The 18,763-nt window shown below is 32.7% G+C and overlaps 1 pseudogene; it reads right to left on the bottom strand.

Moving 5' to 3' along the window:
• Window positions 1–16,184, bottom strand: part of LOC100393155 (uncharacterized) — a 29,662-nt pseudogene extending 13,478 nt beyond the window's left edge.
• Between the last annotated feature and the right edge of the window lie 2,579 nt (window positions 16,185–18,763).

Below are 18,763 nucleotides of genomic sequence, written 5' to 3'. Positions count from 1 at the left end.
GCTTCTGAGAAACTTACATTTTAGCAGGAATTTATTGAGTCCTTGTACTTGCCTGATATTGTGTTGTATAATATATTAATTATATTAATTATATTTTTGTTGATTATTAATTATCTAACAGCTGGCATGTAAGCTCCATTAAGTCAAGCCCATTTATCACTTCCTTCCAAGTGGCTTGACAAGTTTCTTGTCTAGAATATATATAGTGTAATTGTTAGTGATCATAAAAACAATAATTATAGTAAATGTTTATTCATAAAGGAATTTTGTTTTTCTGATAATACTGAAAAAGTGACATCAACATAATAAGTGTAAAATGCAGTTTTGATGATGAACTGATTATGTAAAGCAGTAATTACAACCCAGTAGAAGAAAACCTGCTTATTTAGAGAGATGCCTTGTCTCTGAATGATACTGAAAGAAAGAAATGGAGATTAAATATTCCAAAGATAGCTTTGGTTTACAATTGAATTTTCAGTTATTTTTACTGAGAAAGTTCTTTCCAGGAAGCCTATTTTAAAGTGTCAGCCTGAACTCAGGTTTGCAAACCAAAATTTTGTTTCCTTACTGGTCTATAGAAGTATCTAAACTGTTAGTTAGAGGTTGTTAGAGTGTATGCAGCATTTTGTTTGTTTGTATATAGTATCTGATACCTTTGAAATGTGAGATTTTACTAGACCTATCTGAAATGCTTAATAAAAAGTACACCTGACATATGCCCCACCCTACCCTCACCACCTGCACACAGGTACACATGTCACTGGTATACACATATAGACACATATAAACACATTCTAGAGCTTGGTATTTGTACTTATAGTTTCTAATCAGTATAAATTCTATGATATAGTCAGTGGATTCTCAAGAAACAAAATCAGTCAGTGTTTGTGCATTCTCTCAGGAAGTTGATGACTATTGAGAAGAGTGAATTCCATTCTGTCATCAACCAGGAAAGTGACCTGCATGAAGGTTATATATACTCTAATCCACTCATTTTGCACTCATAGTTTATTTTAAAGATAGTAAGTTTCAATAAAATTACAATTCTCTACGTATCATAAATATATGTGTCAGTTGGGGAAATTTCCTGTTGAAAAGAATGAGTATAAATTTATTGATTATTAGTATTTTAACACTGGAGTTAATCTATTTCATTTGACATTATACAGAAAAGTGAAACAAAATAAATATTGATAATCATCCTTAGTAATCCAAAATAGACCATCACTATTCACTTGAGTTTTACAAAAATAGATCTGAAATATGTTTTGTGATTGTAAAGATTTTGCAGTGAATGACTTCTATTAAACTATGGCAATTCTACTTTCTAAATGATACTTTCTCCTTATTGTGAGGTAATATAATTTTTTACAGTTTTTACTCTCCCACCCAACCTTACTTGGTTCCTATGAATTTCTAGAACTACCTTAGGCTATTCCCTTCTGTTATAGATTTCTCCTGTTGCATAACGAATTACCACAAATGTAATGGTTTAAAACAACACACATTTATTATCCCACAGTTTCTGCAGGCCAAGAGTCTGGGCACAACTTTACAGGGTCCTCTGCTCAGTCTGCAATTAAGATATTGGCAAGTTGCATTCTTATCAGATGCTTAACTAGGGAAGAGTATGGTTTCAAGTTTATTCAGACTGTTGACAAAAGTAATTTGCTTGTGGCTGAATAACTGAGGTCCCCAGCTGATTACTGGCTATTGGCTGGAGGACAGCCACAGTTCCCTGCCACATGGCCCCTTCATAGGCAGTCAACAACATGGCTCTTTGCTTCTTCAAGGACGCCAGGAAAATAAAATCTGTCTCTCTCTCTCTCTTTCTCTCTCTCTCTCACACACACAAACACAGACACATATGCACACACACATACATACACAAAGACACATGCATCATTATTATTATCAATGGAGTGGCATCCTCTCATCTGTATCATAGTCTATTGATTAGAATCAAGTCACAGATTCTGCCTGTAATTGAGGAGAGAGAATTATACAAGGGTGTGACTCATTGGAGTGTGTGCCTGCCACACATCTAATCCTCAGAATCAACTGGCAACACTATAGAGATGAAAAGGTAGCACTGATCTGAGCAAAAATCGTAACAAAAAATTGGGAAACTACTGACAGTCTTTGGCTCCCTTCACTGGTGTTTGTTTATCAGGTGTGCTGCAGCATGGAGAAGGGAGTAATAAAAAAGAAAATGATAGATGATGTTAAGTTCTGTTTTTCTCTCCTTGTTACCTTGAAACATCAGTCATCAGCCCCTCAACAAAGATACCTGTAGCAACAGCACAGACCACCAGTGTAGAAAATAATAGTAAAGAACAAACTTCTGCAAGGCAGAAAAATTTAAAATAACAGATTCAGGATGATCAGGCAATTTTGGATGTCCTCTATGCCTTCACACTGCAAGTCTAAAAGCCAGTGGATTTAACCAAGTGTTTAAAATAAAATCCTGACTAGAGGAATTACTTTCTTGAGTAGCATCAATTGAGAATGACCTATAGTATTTCTGAGTTCCAGATATTCTGTGTATCTCTTTAAATTCACCCCAAGAAAATGCTTATACACTGCTGGTGGGAATGTAAATTAGTACAACCTATATGGAAAATAATATGAAGATTCCTGAAAGAATTAAAAGTCGATCTACCATTTTATTCAGCAATCCCACTACTGGGTATCTATCCAGAGGAAAGGAGTCATTATATTAAAAAGACACCTGCACATATGCTTATCACAGCAAAATTCACAATTGCAGAGATAGGGAATCAACGTAAGTGCTAACAACCAATGGGTGTATAAATATAATGTTGTATATATAGAACATACAGTCCTACTCAGCTGTAAAAAAGAACAAAATAATGTCTTTCGCAGCAACCTGTAAGGAACTGGAGGCCATTATCCTAAGTGAAGCAGCTCAGGAATGGAAAACCAAATACCTAATGTTCTCACTTATAAGTGGGAGCTAAGCCATGGGTACACAAAGGCATACAGAGTGATATAATGGACATTGGAGACTCAGATGTGGGGAGGGTGTGAGAGGGGTAAGGGATAAAAACTGCCTACCGGGTACAATGTACACTATTTCCAGTGACAGGTACACTAAAATCTTATATTTCATCACTGTAAAATTCATCCAAGTATCCACAAACCACTTATACCCATAAATTTATTTTTTTAAGTAAAAATAAATAAATTCACCCTATGAGATTGTCCAAGACATTGACTTTTGACTGTTCCAATACCAAAAAGCACAGCTGACACTACCAGGAAACATGACCTCTTTGATCAAATATATTAGATATTTAAAGTACAGTTACTTCAAAAGAAAGGCAGCCAAACCACAGAAAGCATATGAAACAGAAGAGAAGCACCACACATTTAAATATAATTAAATAATTATTATAAGGTGAAATAAACAATAAACACTCTGATAAAAGATCAAAAAGAAGTAGAAATATTTAGTATAAAATTTATAATTTTTGAAATAAGAATACATAGTTTGAGTAAATAATAAGATAGATACATCCTACTGTTACCTACTGGATTTGAAAGATCAGGTTAATAAAATATCCTAGATGGTAGCAGAAAATATAAAGCTAAAACTGATAGCAAAGGAGGATAAAATTATGAGTTGCAGAAAGAAAGAAGAAAAAGAGAAGTGACAATGTTTTAAAAAATGTTAAAACTTTCTCAGGATTGAAAAACAAAAACTTTAGATTTATAGTTTTTCAATACAGTAAATGGTAAAAAATCTACACTAAACAAATTATAGTGAAATTTAATGACACCAATGACAAACTTAAATTTTAAATGATCCCAGAGTAAAAAGGAAATAACCTATGGAGAAGGATGAACAATTACATCAGAATGATCAACAGCAAAACTGAGCATAAAAAATAAAACAATCTCCTATTTAAAGACTATTAATGTTCTTTATATATCTATATGTTCTATATAATATATATCCTATATATCTTTAATTATTGAGATACAGATATATATAAAAGACATATATATAAGACAAATATATATATCAATAATTAAAGATATATCTATATATAGATAGATGTAATACAATATCTATATCTATATATAGATAGACATAGACATAGATATAGATAGTAGTATTGGGCTTCATGGTCATTCAAATGTGAGGGCATAATAAAAATAACTTTCAGAAGTGATGTCAAAATGTTTGCCAAAAAGAAATATATTTTATAGACATCTGCAAAACCTTATAAGAAGTGAAACAAACCCAGAAACACACTTTAATATGTAAAAGATGTAGGAATAGTATAATCCTTTAGTTGACTTTTTGTGGTGTAAAAAAATCCTAATTCCCACAAAGAGATAAAAACAATGTATATAATATCAACATAGACATAAAAATTTAGACAATATTATCATAATGGAATATTTCAAAGGCATGTATAGGGACATCTTTAGATACTTGCATCTTAAATATCTAATTTTATAAGGTATAAATATTTGTAAGATTAAAACATCAAGATAGGAAGACCCTAATTTTGGTTTGGTTTTAAAAAGTCACAACCAAAGGGAGTCTTGCCCTCACCTTCAAAACCATAGAACTGAATACATGATGAAAACCAACGAACTAAGTTCCAGGGAGTGGCAAGCACTTCTCTGCAGAAAAAGAGACCCACAGTTGTTGTCATGCTTGGTGGAAAGGAAAGAGGAGGAAGATGTATCTGCCATAGTTGTAGGGTGCTGGTAAGGAGAAACCAGCTGAACTTCCAATGAACTTTTAATGTTGGATGATATGAGAGATTTGAATCTAGACGTTCCCCCACAACAGAGCAACCATACAACCATCTGTAAACTCCCTTTCAGAGGTATTCATTGAAGTCTCAGTGGTCCTATACTGTGTGCTATTGGAATTAAATTAATCAATTTCTAGAAAAATAGTTTCTATTTTAAAATATGCTTTTCTAGAAACTGATATGTTTTCCAAATTATATATATATATATATCCAACATAGAGCTTTAAAAATTGAATGTGACCAATATTTCTGAAGTTCCACTGTGTATTCTTTCTATTCTCTAAAGGCAAGCAGTATCCAAAACTGTCCATGGATTATTTATTTTATAGTTTTACAAAGTGACAATAATTTTTCAAATTTTAACCTATATCTAAATGGAGTCATGTGAGTTTTTTCTGTAACTGCCTTTTAAATTTAATAATATATTCAGCATTTTTATTTGCTATTATTGCTCATTCATTTTTACAAACATATACTATTCAATGCTGTTAATGTACCACTGCACATTTATTCATTCTCCTGGTGATGGTCATGTGGATTTTTGTGAGTTGCTTCCTATTTCAAATTATGCTTCTATAAAAAGTTTTACTTCATTGTTTTTGAAAATGTGCAAACATTTATCTACATTATATACTGATCCCAGGGTAGTACTCTGGTGGGGGCTGTGCTCTCAAATGGCATCTTGCTGCAGCTGCTTGGTTCTTGGAGGATGACTGGGACCCAGTGTGAATTCTTCCCTGGAAGAATTCAATTGCATAGACTCTAGGCATCTTCCTGCACTAGGTTCAGGGCCTATGATGGCTGAGGGGTTCTCTTGTGCTAAAATGGCAGGCATCAGTAGTGGTAATGCAAACCTCTGGAGATGTCTTGCATATTTATCCCCACAAGTGAGAAGTTTCTCTTATCTCTGAGACAATACCACCATTATTTCTTTTTTATGTCACATACAAAAACACAATTTAAAACAGATTATATGTCTAACTTTTCAAGTTCGATTTACTCATCTTCTGGAAGAAAATTTAGGATAAAGTCTTTGTAATCTTGGCTTAGGCAAATTTTTTTCAACAAGACACCTAAACATAAACCATGAAAGAAAAAATGATCTAGACTTAAAACTTTATGCTTTTACAAAACTTGTTTTCATTTAAGAAAATGAAATCAAGACACAGACTGGAAGAAAATATTTATTGTTTATCCAAAAAGAACTTGTATCCATAGTATATAAATTCCTTGCAATTCATTATTAAGTAACATTATTAAGTAACAATTCATTATTATGTACAATTAAAAATTGGTAAAATGTGTGAACAGATACTTAACAAAAATATGTGATGTCTAGTCAAAAGAGAAAAGTACATTAAAATATAATTTGATATCATTACACACATTAAAATGGTTTTTATAAAAAAATTGATAATAGCAAGTTTTAGCTAAGATGCACAGCAATTAGGCATTTTTAAACTTTTTCTGATGGGAGTGCAAAGTGATAAAACAACTTCGGAAAACAGTTTCAAAGCACTATTCTCATGAATAAGTGCTTAGAAATGGGATTGCTGAGTCATATGCTATATTTAATTTTATATGAAATTGTCATATAAAAAACTGTCATACAAAGTTATGTATACTTTAACATATGACTCAGCAATCCCATTTCTAAGTACTTATTCTTGAGAACTGAAAATGTAGGTCTACCCATAGATTTGTACTTGAATGCTTATGGCAGCTATATTCATAATAGTAAAAAAATGTATTTTAAAATTTGGTACATCAATATCCTTTCAGAAATAAAAAGTGATGAACTAGTATATACAACAATATGGATGAAATGTACGTGCTTACTGTTTGATTCCTTCTAAATGAAATTCTAGAAAAAACAAAATTATAGTTACAGTAATTATATTAATGGATATCAGAAGCCAGTAGTTACGAAAGGAGATTGACTTCAAATAGTCACAACAGAATATATTGAGCTGATGGAAATATTCTGTATCATGATTTTGGTGGTCATTACATGCTAAATACATGTCAAAACCTAATTGAACACATAAAATTGGTGAATCTTGTTGTATGTAACCTATATTTCCAAAACTTTGGTTATTAATTAAATATATGACAAAAGACAAAATACTCAAGAAATGTTATTAAAATTTTAAAAAGGAAAAAAGAAATACTTGTATTTATGAATATCTGGCATATCCCAAATCAATTGACAATATTCATAGCTCTTGTTAGGAATGATTAATGGAAAATAGCTTAATTGCATTTCATATACTTTAGAAACTTTGAAAGTTAATGAAGAGTTAATTTATTTCTAAAATAATTGGTTTAACAGCTTAGATTGAACTTCTATCTTTTTGGTATATACTACATTAGTAACAATTAGAAACTTTTCAATTCAGTACAAAAAATCAAATTGATCCTATAGGCAGTCATACTAATGAAATTATCTAATGATCAATTTAAAGTTAATATGTGTCAAATGCAACTCTTTAACATCTTATGCAACTCTACCAATAGGTATCTTCATAGTTACACAGAGCAAATCTTTAATTTAGAAGTTATCTCTAACTTCTCTCTTTTTCTACTCACTACATAAAATCCATCAACATGTTTGCCTAGGACTCCTTCAAAATATGCTCTGAATCTGATCATTTCTCATGAGCTTTATTACAATAATCATAGTTTCAGTCCTAATCAACTTTCTTGAACAATCACAATAGCTTTTAACTCATCTCCCTGTATTCATTCTTGCCCCTCTACAGTATATTCTCTGCAAAAATTTCCTGATTGACATTTTAAAAGCCTAAATTAGATCACTTCTATCCTCGGCTTATAACCCAATAATAGTTTTCCACCACATTTAGGCTAATATCAAGGAATTTTCTCAAGATTATAATGCCCCTTATATCATACTGTAAAGTGAATACATTTTTATGGTTAAAAATAGCAAAATTTAATAATTTTGCTTTATTAAAGGATTTATACTTTTGAAATATGAACTTGGTCTTAAATTTACATGGAGAAAGACTGCGATGTGTGTGTATGTATATTATTTTTAAATTCACTTAGCTTATGTATGGGACCTGTAGCATTACCTGGCTTTGTTATGTGTCCAATAAAAAATGAATTAAATAAATATATGAATGAGTAGGAATGTAATTATGTATAAATCTGAATTTTGGTAATTTCAACTTTTATTTCCTGACCATCAGTTTACTTAATACATCTTAATTTAACTTACGCTAGTATTTATGCCTTAGAATGACACACAATTATTTTATATGTATTAAATGTTAGCTTGTGAACAAAACATCATAATAATCATGACAGAATGTACCTTTCCATAAAAAGAACTTTGTAAACACAATGATATAAGAATAATGGCACAGGCCAAGATACAGATACTTGAATTGTGTATACATGTTATACATAAATCACAAATGTAATTGTCTCCATACTACCTAATCATCATTAACAAACTTTTTATATCACTCCCAATTCCAGAGTGTAATAAATCTTCATAAAATTATAGAGCTACCTTTAGTACAAAAAATTTATAATTCAGAAACCAAAGCATAAATCTGAGAATGATTCATTGTCTAATCTATTAAAATAACAGTTCTCTGTGTGTAGTATGGAAACATCTTCAGGGCACTGAGATCCTTTCAGGAAGGCTGTAAGTTGAAGACTATTTCATATTAACTCTAAAATGTTTGCCATTTTACCCTCATTTTCTCATGAGTGTACTGTGGAGTTTTCGAAAAGCTACATGAAATAAAATATTGTAACAAATTGGAAACAGACACAGATATGAGAGACCAGCTATTCTCTATTTAGCCAATAATTCAAAAGATTTGCAAAAGTATAAAAAATGCCATTTTTCACTACATTTTTAGAGAAAGTATATTTTTATAAAGTATGCCTTTTGTAAATATGTGAAGGGTTTATTAGCATCATTTTAAATGAAATAAATATTTTAAAATGTATTTTAATTTCTAATATGGCAAATAATGATAGATATAACCCATACAAACAGAAGCTCTTTGGTGTCCTCAGTGATTTTTACGTGTATAAAGAACTCCTGAGACAACATATATTGAAAAGTGCCATATTAAAGAACCTCTGAAAATCTTTTTTTTTTTTGAACCAGAGTCTTGCTCTGTCCCTCAGGCTGGAGTGCAGTGGCACAATCTGGGCTCACTGCAACCTCTGGCTCCTGGGTTCAAGTGATTCTCCTGCCTCAGCCTCCCAAGCAGCTGGGACTATAGGCACACAACACCACACCCAGCTAATTTTTGTATTTTTAGTAGAGACGGGTTTCATCATATTGGCCAGGCTGGTCTCGAACTCTGACTTCATGATCCACCTACCTCAGCCTCCCAAGGTGCTGGCATTACAGGCATGAGTCATTATGCTGGGCCTGAAAATCTTTTAAACAGATTTTATCACCTGTCCTCATCCCAGGCCTACTCTCATCAACTTAGAGAAATAATACCACATTATGTTATTAGGTATAAATAAGAGAAAGACTGCAAAAACTCTTTGTGCAATGCTCAAGTAAAGTGAATTATTATTATTACTGTTATTCGCAGAATAATGATTTAGAACAAGAAAGAAATATTTTAACATCATATGTAAGATATGTACCTAAATCATGTAATAACAACAGGCTAAAGGAGATATTTAAGTAAATCTACTCTGTCTACATATTTTTTACTGTTTTTACAATTCAGACAATTTTGGTTAAGTAGATGTAGCATTAAAAAAGGAATGCAAGAAAAAATATCTCGTATGAATCTCAAATGCTGGTTTTACTTATAAGAAAAACAGAAACACAAATTTGAGAGAAAAGAGTCTCAAAATGCCTTCTTTGTGTTTTGAGGTATTCTTTAAGATAAGTATGCATTTTCACTTTATGACAAGTGGTGGAGGAAGAGAATGAGATTTCATATACACATATAAATTTGTATGAGAAAAATTGAGAAGACTTCTGATGAAATGATTAAAAAATCATCATTTGGTAGTGTATTTATCAAATTACTTCTAAAAACCAAGTTGCCTGGCAGGGGTTATTTGAAGTCATCTGTAAATATTTGACTTGATTTTATAATATTGTATACCTACAGAGAAGCTGGAGGAAAGTGAAACATTCCATAAAACATTGCCCCATGGAACACTGAAAAAAAGAGTAAGGGATGGGAATGAAGATTTCTTTCTTCTCCAAGCTTTACAACCCATTCCTACCCTAGAACCAAAATTAGACTTTCTTAAAGCATAGAAATTCTTAAAATTACTATATCATGATTCTGAATGACTTCGGGGTAAACATCTCAATCGGTTCAGCTTTACACAATTCTGACTGAAAAAATTAAACTTCAGGTCTTTAAAAATTCCATGGAAAATACATATTATTAAAAATGATGCATGGATTTCAAATATTTTTGCATAAAAATAAACTCATACTAACTTATTATGTCTAAACAGGATCTAGTTCAAGGTACAAAGAAGGATAAGACATTGGTTTGAAAAGAATCCTAATTACAGCAACAGGAATTCTATTATAATTGAAGCAAGAACAAATATCAAATTATGGTGAGGAATGGAAATTACTGTGGAAGAATGATAAAATTAGTGAGGCTTTATGGAAATTTTATGGGGAAAATGCCCTCCCTCCAAATCAGCAGTTTACAAATTGGTAACCTGCTTTAAGAAGTGATGAAATAATATTAAAGATGAAGCCTGCAGCAGCAGAGCATCCACATCTGTTGTGAGGAAAAAAATTCATCTTTTTCATGCTCTAATTGAAGAGGACCAATGATTAACAGCAGAAACAACAGCCAACACCCAACTAACTGGATCTAATAGACATTTACAGAGTGCTCCATGAGACAATCACAAAATATACGTTCTTCTCATCCACACATAGAACATACTCTAAGATCAACCATATGCTCTGCCATAAAGCAAATCTCAATAAATTTTAAAAAAGGAAATCATATTAAGCACACTCTCAAACCATAGCACAATGAAAATAAAAATCAAAACCAAGAAGGTCTCTCAAAACCAAAAAGCTACATGGAAATTAAGGTGCTTCTGAATGACTTTGGGGTAAACATCTCAATTGGTTCAGCCTACACAATTCTGACTGAAAAAATGAAACTTCAGCAAACTTGCCACTTGATGGATGCCAAAACTGTTGTGTGCAGATCAGCTGCAAAGATCAGAGCTTTCATTAGAAATTGTAAACAAGTGGGATCGAGCTTGAAGCATTTATTCAAAGAAAAGTAACAGGAGATGAAACATGGCTTTACCAGTACAGTCCTGAAGACAAAGCACAATCAAAACACTGGCACCAAAGAGGTGGAATCGGTCAAGTCAAGAGCAAAAGCAGACTGGAGACGAGCAGAGGTCGTGGCACCGGTTTTCTAGGATGCTTAAGGCATTTTGCTTGTAGACTTTCTGGAGAGCCAAAGAACGAAAACATCTGCTTATTATGAGAGGGTTTTGAGAAAGTTAGCCAAAGCTTCAGCAGAAAAATGCCCAGGAAAGCTTCAGCACAGAGTCCTTCTCTACCATAACAAGCTCCTCGTCATTCCGCACATCAAACAAAAGCAATTTTGCAAGAGTTCCAATGGAAAATCATTAGGCATCTACCTTACAGTCCTAATGTGGCTTCTTCTGACTTCTTTTTGTTTCCTTGGCTTAAAAAAAAATCTATAAAGATGACCCAGTTTTCTTCAGTTAATAGTGTAAAAGAGACTTCATTAACATGGTTAAATTCCCATGACCCTCAGTTCCTTAGGATGGACTTAATGGCTGGTAACATTGCTTTAAAAAGTGTCTTGATTTTGATGGAGCTTATATTGATAAATAAAGTTTATATTTATTTGTATGTTTTAATTCCATTTTTCATGAAAATTTAATGTTTATATATGTACATATATGTGTGTATATGTATGTTTTATTCATTATAGAGAATTAAAGGACTACCAGCTAGCACACACCACTGAGCTTCAGTTTACCCTAGATTATTTGACAAACTCTGACTTCATATGAAATTATAAAGGTTAATAAAGTCACACTGTGCTATATGGAAAAGTGAACTTAAATTAGTAGAGGGACTAGGGCAACAAATACTAATTAGCTTGAAATCACCTGGAAAGCAAAGTGGTTTTAACATCATTTAAGAGAGGATTGCTAGTCAAGATAAGTCTAAAATCCCCTTGATAAGAAAGTGAAGAAAAGTACGTTCATGTATATTAATAATTATAGTAATAGAATATCACTGTAATAATGATAGAAAATATGTAGTACTTAAAATTGAAGAAATATCCAAACTTGAACAGAAGTTTTTTGCAGTATTGCAGGTAAATGGCCTCTGCTTATTAACATTTATTACACATCTAAACAAAGAATGTCTTGATGAAGGAGTTTTACAATAGATGTGCAAGAAAGCTGAAATAACACCAAAAAATATTGGTAGAACTCATGAAAGCACTATACAAGGAAGAAGTCTTTACTAGCCCATATTGACTGGTAGAATGTAAAGCTTTTCCTCCTACTTTTATCAGTATTTAATATAATGAAATTAAGCATGGGAAATTTATATTTTTATTTTTTTAATATAACAAAACGTATTTTCATTAGATACTAATTATGAACCAATAATGCATGTCAACTAAATGCAATACTTCAAATCATTCTGCACAAAGAAATTATAGATCACATTTATTTAATAACAAAATGTCTAGTTGTTTAATAAAATGTTTAGGAACTTACAATATAATTTTTAAAACCAAAGAAGAAGAATATTAACTATATCACTTTATGGCATAGGACAACATACAATTATTTCTGCAACACAGCAGGCAAACTTTCGTGCTGGAAACAGAGTGGAGAAAAATCTAAATTAAAGCAAAAAGTCAGGAAATGGGTGTTAATGAATTTCTGGATAACTGAGGCCCAATATTTATTGTAAAAAACAGGGGCCTTAGAACATCAGATTTTGTTTATAAAAATAAAAACTTCCTCAAATATCAGATTGTTTTCACCTCAGCAAATATTTTTTCCTTTGATAATTCATAATCCTGCTGTTCATTTGTCATATTTATGAATATCTGGTAATTTCATAAACAACTTCCAATGGCAGACTTCAAATGCTGATTCTGTTGAATTTTCTTATATATTTTTCCCAATGAACCTAGGACCTATGATAGAAAAGATACTGAAACATGCTAAGATAATAATTGGTCTCAGACTTTACAGCAAGTATTTAATGAACACCACTACATTTTCAGCTCTTGAAAGAGCCAGATAGACACAATTTCTGCTTCCAGATTTCGCTATTCAGAATACAACAGGTCAAGCACTGGTTCTGAATCATTATGAGCTTTAATTTCATCTTTCTCTCAAGATTTGCATAAATACTGATTTCTTCTGGAAGGCAAATAAAATCTTTCCTTACACATATCATTCTTTGGATTCTCACAAGAGGTATTTTGAAATCTGAATGTTGACAAGGCTATGTCAAGTATTTTGTTTTCCCTTTCAGTTGGGAAATTTATTTTGAAATCACTTTTTCTTCCATTTCTGCAGACTGAAAATAGATGGTATTAGCATAACTTTGTCTGTATAGAAACACATTGCTGGTCATGGGAATGCAGTTAGGCCATGGCAGTTCTGCTTTATCCCTGATCATCTTGCTAGTGGTAATCATTGTTAATTTTTTGTGTATATTTCCAGACATTTTCTGTATATGCATATGTCAGAGATTATTTAAAAATGAATGACTAGTATAATATGTCTCTAACATAATTTATTAAATCTGCTCCTAATTGTTGGGTATCAGGTTATTTTAGGTTTTGTTATGGACAGTGTTTTTAATTTTAAAATAATCAACTATATTTCATGTTTCAGCATCCTAGCTGAAAAAATTGTTAATGTGGAACATCCCCTATAAGATGGATTTATTTTAGTGTGATTATTAAATGCTTATGGTTTTTCAAAGTTGAAGGAAAATAAATTCTGAATTAGGATAAATTTAGGAAGTCAAAGCCACTCTGGAAATTCAGAATGAATTCTAGACACTAGAGTGGAACTGAGCCTGCAGGTCAGCAAAATATATGAAATCTCTAGATTTTGTTAGGATTAACTGAATTAATGTTAAAAATGGTATTTAGTCATTGGACTAGATTACAAATGTTGATTTCATTTGTGATATAGCTGAATTATTGAAGCTAATGTCTGTGTGACATGACACCAAAGGAAAATGGCAGATCTCCTATTTAAGATTCATAAATATATTGCCTCATCTATTGACACCTATAACTAGGCTCACAGGGACTATCCTAAGGTGTCAGGATACAGGATCCCAGTGGAGTGAGGGCTAACCTAGTAGAGAAACTCCAAAATTTTGTTTAAATAAATCTAAATTAATAATTGGTTACTAAATCAATGACACTCTGCTGACTTTCTTTTATAGTTTTTTATCTACATGTATTAAAACGATGCACTACATAATATAATCCTGTTGTTGGATAATGTTCCAAACTAGGTAAATCTCTGTTTATGTGGTCTTGAAATTATAACAAACATTTCCAACAAATGCTCATATCTACTGGTAAAATGAACTGTCGGGTTTTGGTTGATTTCAAAATCTCTGCAATTGCCTAGTGAAATTTCCAGCTTGTGCTAAACTCCATGCTTGGAAGGATAATACTGACCCTGCACCTGTCAGTGAGGCTGCAGATGGTGCACGTAACACACACGATTGCCTTCAAAACAGGAAGGAGGAGGAGATGAAGGAACAGATTGCTGTGTGAAATGAACACACACGTCCAAAAGGCTAATTATTTGTTCCCTAAAACTATTTCCAGTGTGTTGCATCCTTAAACACTGAGGCTCATTTCTGTGCATAATTAAAAAGCCAAGGAAAATTTACTATAGCAAATGCAATACGTAAATACATTGTGGTGACATTCACCAAAATGCATACTTTATAATCTTTTGAAATTATTTTTGTTTGTGGTAGGGAAATACAGATTACGGATTAAACTTTCTCATATAAATTATGAATAGATGAAACATTTTTCTACTCTTAGGAAACAGAAAAATTGGTATTAGTTTCAGTATAATTCTTTCACATGACCAAATTATTCCAGAGTATTGACTTAATCAAATGACATTTAAAAAGGAAACAGCTACCAAAAACAGCTTGGCATTGACCTTAAAATATAAAGTTGAACAGCATTATCACACACAATCAAAGTAGAATTCATTTTATCTTGGGAAATAAAAAGTGAATAAGACATATATTAACAAAAACACGTCTGAGCAATTATACAGGAGTGAGAAAAGTATTTTTCATCACAAATGAAATATATAGGCCAACAATTCAAAATTCAAATTATTTGGTGTGAAAAAATAAAATATATAAAATACATGATTCAGTAATGGTAAGACATCTATATTTAAAATCATTACATCTAATTAAGCTTAAACTATTTTATACTAAAGTATATTCATAATTCTTAGTAAAACAATTTCCTTATACTATGATGTATGTTTGTACATTTGTATTTGTGTGTGTGCTTGGGTGTCAGCAGGTAAATTTATTTACATTTTAAATGTTTTAGCATGATAAAATAATTTGTTCCCTAATTGTATTTTCCTGTCATTGTTCATTTACCCAAATCTTCTGAGAACAGTGGAAGTCTGGATTTCCAAGCAGTTTATGAAATGGTTTTTGAAGTCTTGCATACAAGTTCAAATTCCCTATAGGCTGATACTATCATTGCTTCATTATTTACTTTCCAGATGACCTGAGATCTGTCTGGTAGATTCCCTCTCCAAAATAACTCTCTGGCAAGATTTAAGGAAAGTTAAGTGCCTGTGGAGACAATACATCTAATATCTTAGTTCTTGTGCTAGGGACCTGCCATCATTGTCATAATCTAAGGGCCACAACAGTGCTCATCCAGAACTCTTTCCCACCTGAAAACATATACAATAACTCATTATTGTCCCTTTTTCCTTTCAAACTCTGGACCAAACACAATTTCCCGTTTCCTTCACTTCCTGCTAGTGGCTAAGTGGCTTTAATAAAAATCACATATATATGTCGTTTAAGACCATGACAAATTCAGATCTTCCAACTTCATCTTCGCCCTCAGAACTTCCCCAGGAAGTTTGTCTTCATTCACCTCCTGACCCTGTCACCTGTCTATTCAATGACTATCACCCATCTCTTAGTCTCTGGTAGCCACCTGTTGAGCATCTAATTCTCAGGAGATAACCTAGTTTACACTTATCCCATTGAGAAAACTGGTTACACTTAACATTTTGATCCGAAACATGAAAACTTACCTGCATCCACCTTTTCTTTACCATATTTGATCAAATCTCAGAGGATGGGGTATATCTTACTCTGATCAAGGGCATTGATTTCATCTGTAGCTTTGATACCCTCCTTCTTTGAAATCTCATTTTGTCAATGGTCACCATTCTCTGGTCTTTTCATTCCCTTTACTTGTTCTTCATTGTACTCACCAAACATGCTGAGATTTCTACCAACCTAAACAAATACATTTCTTGAACTTTGATTGCATCTTGCTGCCATAGAATGTCTTCCTTTCTCTTCTCATACAGACTTCCTGAAAGACTTGTCTACCTTTACTAGTTCAACTTATTATCACTTTAATTCTGTAACTCATCAGAATATGACTTCTGTCCCCTTGTTGTTACTCTGAAACTGTCACAACATCCTCATTTCCAAATCCTGTGACATTTAAAAATATTTATGCTTATGAAACTGTCTGTTGCATTTGATTCTATTGTGCACACCCTACCTCATATTTTATGCAATTTGTATTTTACATATTTATTAGAAAACAGCAAAGAAACCAACAGACAATAAATATTTCAGTATATATATTTCAGTCTTTATAAATTCTCATTAATATCTACATATATTTAAATATATTTTTAAATGAGTAAATGGTCTAGTAATTTGCAGCATAAACGTTTTTGCTTAAGATTTTATTGTGAATGTAGGTAAATGACACTAAATACTATTTTAGAACATAAAAATAATGCAGCCATCATGGATTTCCTTATTTGTGAATCAAGTCTTAGGTTGATTGGTGGTATCCACTTCTATTACTTTTAGAAATAATGCAACAAAACAATACTCTACTTGGATCTTCACACATGTTAGCTAATAATCCCTTAGGATAAACAACTGAGTTAAATAAAAGTATATTTTTAAGGGTTTTCTTAAACATTTTAAGCAATCTTGCAAATAGTTACAATTTACAGAAATGGTAGATTTTAGAAGCCTTTGTTTCCAGAAATAATGAATGTATATATCATAATCAATTTGATTGGCAGAATGTGACATTTAAATTGGTTTATATTTGAATAATAGTGAGATACATTTTTTAAAATTAATTTATTTTTTTAATTGCATTTTAGGTTTTGGGGTACATGTGCAGAACATGCAAGATAGTTGCATAGGTACACACATGGCAGTGTGTTCTGCTGCCTTCCTCCCCTTCACCCACATTTGGCATTTCTCCCCAGGCTATCCCTCCCCAGCTCCCTCCTGCCACTGTCCCTCCCCTCTTCCCACCAATAGACCCCAGTGTGTAATGCTCCCCTCCCTGTGTCCATGTGTTCTCATTTTTCATCATCCACCTATGAGTGAGAATATGTGGTATTTCATTTTCTGTTCTTGTGTGAGTTTGCTGAGAATAATGTTCTCCAGATTCATCCATGTCCCTACAAAGTACACGAATTCTTCATTTTTCATTGCTGCATAATATTCCATGGTGTATATGTGCCACATTTTCCCAGTCCAGTCTATCATCAATGGGCATTTGGGTTGGTTCCAGGTCTTTGCTATTGTAAACAGTGCTGCAATGAACATTCATGTGCATGTGTCCTTATAGTAGAATGATTTATAGTCCTTTGGATATATACCCAGTAATGGGATTGCTGGGCCAAATGGAATTTCTATTTCTAAGGCCTTGAGGAATCACCACACTGTCTTCCACAATGGTTGAACTAATTTCCACTCCCAACAGCAGTGTAAAAGTGTTCCTATTTCTCCACATCCTCTCCAGCATCTGTTGTCTCCAGATTTTTTAATGATTGCCATTCTAACTGGCGTGAGATGGTATCTCAATGTGGTTTTGATTTGCATCTCTCTAATGACCAGTGATGATGAGCATTTTTTCATATGTTTGTTGGCCTCATGTATATCTTCTTTTGTAAAGTGTCTGTTCATATCCTTTGCCCATATTTGAATGGGCTTGTTTGTTTTTTTCCTGTAAATCTGTTTGAGTTCTTTGTAAATTCTGGATATCAGCCCTTTGTCAGATGGGTAAACTGCAAAACTTTTTTCCCGTTCTGTTGGTTGCCAATTCACTCTAGTGATGGTTTCTTTTCCCGTGCTGAAGCTGTGGAGTTTGATTAGGTCCCATTTGTCTATTTTAGCTTTTGTTGCCAATGCTTTTGGTGTTTTGGTCATGAAGTCCTTGCCTACTCATATGTCCTGAATGGTCCTGCCTAGATTTTCTTCTAGGGTTTTTATGGTGTCAGGTCTTATGTTTAACTCTTTAATCCATCGGGAGTTAATTTTAGTGTAAGGTAGCAGGAAGGGGTCCAGTTTCTGCTTTCTGCACATGGCTAGCCAGTTTTCCCAACACCATTTATTAAACAGGGAATTCTTTCCCCATTGCTTCTTTTTGTCAGGGTTGTCAAAGACTGTATGGTTGTAGATATGTTGTGTTGCCTCCGATGCCTCTGTTTTGCTCCATTGGTCTATATCTCTGTTTTGGTACCAATACCATGCTGTTGTGATTACTGTAGCCTTGTAGTATAGTTTGAAGTCCGGTAGTGTGATGCCTCCCGCTGTGTTCTTTTTGCTTAGAATTCACTTGGCTATGCGGGCTCTCTTTTGGTTCCAT

Source organism: Callithrix jacchus, chromosome X, assembly GCF_049354715.1.
Source record: "Callithrix jacchus isolate 240 chromosome X, calJac240_pri, whole genome shotgun sequence".
In the NCBI taxonomy this organism is placed as follows: domain Eukaryota; kingdom Metazoa; phylum Chordata; class Mammalia; order Primates; family Cebidae; genus Callithrix; species Callithrix jacchus.
This window is presented reverse-complemented; position numbering and strand designations above follow the sequence as displayed.